This window comes from Geospiza fortis, unplaced genomic scaffold (assembly GCF_000277835.1).
Source record: "Geospiza fortis unplaced genomic scaffold, GeoFor_1.0 scaffold166, whole genome shotgun sequence".
In the NCBI taxonomy this organism is placed as follows: domain Eukaryota; kingdom Metazoa; phylum Chordata; class Aves; order Passeriformes; family Thraupidae; genus Geospiza; species Geospiza fortis.
Window position 1 is genome coordinate 2,447,678 of NW_005054310.1, and position 3,587 is coordinate 2,451,264.

A 3,587-nucleotide genomic window follows, 5' to 3' on the forward strand; every position below is an offset into this window, starting at 1 on the left:
GATAACCAAATATCTTTGACACCTGGTAAGAAAATGTTATGATTAGTTTAAAAAGTTACCTGACTTATCAAGGCCTGGTAACAGCTGAATAGTGATAGTTTTTCTATACTAACCACTTCTTCCAGCATGTCCTGTAACATCGTGCTATATGTCTTTCTTTAGGTAGAGTAACCGAGTCACCTCTCTGTTGTCTTGTAGCTAAAAATAGGCAGGCTTTATTGCCAGCAGCTGCTCCACTCCAGAAAAAGAGGAGGCCTCCCTCCATTCTCATTACCATCATGGTCTGCAGGTTTTATTCAACACTACAACTGGCAAAATGGCAAACCACTGAATACTGTGCCTAAGCATGCAATTACATTATAATTCTTGATTGTAATACTCTGCAGAGTTGCTACAATGTTCAGCTGAATCTTGAAGCATTTGGCTGACCATCTTATTCTCTGAAGATGATGGTTTGTGGAGGAATAAATTGCAGGCACTGAAGTTGAAATAAGGGAAGCACTTCACATTCTTAACCCTATATCAGGACAGAAATTAAAGAACATGACTTACACAGAATACATAGCAAGACTAAGCATATTATTTAACCCCAGAGACCCTTAAGGTGGAGATGAAATTTACTGTGTGTGGATGTAGTTTGTTAAACAGGCGGGTAGATTGATACAAGATAACAACCAGCTCTCAAACAAGCAGTATAATTTTATACTTGGAAACATAATTTGTTTTTACAAGAAAACTACTTATAAAGTATTTGAGACACACTGACTCTACAAAAGCAGTAATACAAAGACATTAAGTAGTAATGAGTAATTACTAATGAGACAAAAAGGTTTTCTTATATAGCTTTTATGTTTCTTATTTCCTCTAGATGAAAAATACATTTACATTGTAATGTTAGTTAAGATGAAAATTCTGTTTCCAGTGTGACTTTGCACAGCCACAGTCAAGAGTCATTAGTTCAAAAGAGTGCCACTAGCTTGACCCAGAAAAGCAGGGACAGAGTACACTAAAGATCATGGCACTTACATGAAGACTGTGGTAATGATGGAGCTAAATTATTCATTCTGCCAACAAACTACGTCTGGTAGCTCAGGAACTGCTGTGCAGAAGCCATATGTCTTTCTGGCATGTGGCCTGCATGAGTGGAACAGCTTACCTGCACTGAAGAGTGTTTTCAGACTGTGTGTGTCTTTTCACTGCACTTGCAGAGTGCAGCACAACATATCTAAGATGTATTGAATTATCAGTGCTAAAATACAGTTCACTAATCCAAATTTATTTTTCATTCACTAGGTCCTTGGGCTTTCATTGTACAGGTAACACATATTTTGTCTGCTTCTTTGTTCTGTCAGAGCCATCCATATATGGCAGGACAAAATTATTAGTGCTCGTTATGTGTCACCACATAAATGCTTTATTTTGTTACCAGGTGTCTTTTCTTCCAGGTTTGGCATTTAATTGTCAAGATGCATATAAGTCTCCTAAATTGTATAATCTAATTTAACAAAAACTGTTGTAAAAACAAGTGAATACACTAACAAAGGTGAAACATGATTTCATTTATGAATTTTTTTATTTAAGACATGATTATTCAGTGTGCTCTCATTGCTATTTAACAGCATTTGTTAAAGGTTGCAATTGAAGAAAGAATAGTAAATGCAGTTTAGTGTATAAAGGCAAGGTCACATGGCCTTGGCAATAGCTAATTTATCTTTCATGACAGATTCTATTTTCTGCTACTAGTATTATTGTCAGAATTACATTTCTCCCATGACAGTGCATCTGGAGCTCTTGCATTGCCAAACTTAGTGGTAACATTTAATTTGTGTGATATTATTCAGTTATCAAGAAAAAGCATGTGCTGAGAAACACGGTAGTTAGTTAATGATAGCATAAAAAATGAGCTCTTGTAAGCAAGAGCAATGTCTCAAGTACTTTGCTAAAAACACTTTTTCTGGGGCTGCACTATTCCATTCTTGTCATGGGAACCTGGGCATTCACCAAGCAGGTCTCCAGATGAAGGTTAATAGGTAGATATGCTGAGACAGGAGACACAAAATGAGTTTAACAATTAAATTTCATATATTTTCCCTTAAGTAATGGCAGCTGGATGATTTGCAAAGACTGTAGCACTGAATTATAGGAAAGGCACACTGAGATCACTCTAGGCTAGTCCTTTTTCTGTGGAAGATAATCTCTATATACGTAATTTTCAGTAGAAAGAAATCTATCCTTGGAGACCTACACTGATGGAGAAGCCATGTAATTCACTGTGTATTTCCCATAATATTATATACACGTGACTTTGTATGCTTATACCCATATTAACTGAAGTACAAATATACCCATGGCAGGAGTAGCTGTAAACAATGTAGCTGTAAACAGGAAAACTTAATGAAAGGTCCTATCAGGATTGAACAGGGCTCTGCTCTTGACAAAATATATCTTAACTTTATGTACAAACTGAAAGGCATAGTAAAATGACAATGCAGGTTTTGGAAACTATGGAAGCTGCTGAAGTTGTAAATTAGACAGATGATAACTGTAGAGAATTAATCATTTAGTAGGGTGGGCTGATTTTAATATCCTGTTTTAATACAGATAAATTTGCACTCATATATCTAAGGAAGAAAGAGCACAGTTTATATAGACAGGATTGGACTAAGTATTTCAAAGTGATAGAACATGAAAAGAAGTCAGGGTCTTGGTAGATAATTAACTGAACATGAGTTTGCAGTGGGATGATGCAATTAGAGAGCGAATGTCAGCCCTGAAGCCTAGGCAGGGAAAATATGAAGTGGGAGTAGGAAGGTGATATTACCTCTGTTTATAGCAAATGTAAAATCATGACAGGAATGCTGTGTGCAACTCTCATACCCACATTTCAGAATGGAATCTCTGATAAACCACATAGTCATAAAGTCCAGCAATAAACAGGTTGAGGCCTGAAAGGCATGGCTTATTGTGAAAAGCTAGGAATGAGCAAGCTGCCTGTTTTATCAAACACTAAACATAAAAGCAAAGAATACTACTGTAAAAGGTGTTTTTGATTGTGACTTGCATTTTAGTATAAGAAGAAAGGGCATAATGAAGGACAGTATGGGATATTCTCTTGAAAAAGTGATATGTAAGATTTAACTGCAAATCTTAAAAAAACCCCTTAAAAAACCCAAACCACCCAGTGAATAATTACCCACATCTTTAATGAGGTGATGAATCTTCTACTCTGTACCAGTATGTCTAAAGGTCTTTCCTGGGATATTGCACTTCCAGGCGAAATTACAGACCAGCTGCTGAGACTTACAGCTGAGGTGCTGCAACTTGTAGGAGCATAATGATTTCTTCCAACCTCAAAGTCTATGATTAGGTAACTAAGACAATTATACTTTCTTTGTTTGAATTCTATCAAATAATATTGATGTATACTGGCTGAGGAAGCAGTTCTAAGTTCTTTGAGTTTCAAAATAAGGCATTATACTTCTCTGGTTTTGGACAGATTTTTTGTCACTAAAATAAATAGGCCTGTATTTTAAAATAATCCTGAGAATGGGAGGATTGTGAAGTTGTTTCTGAATGGCCTAACCTGT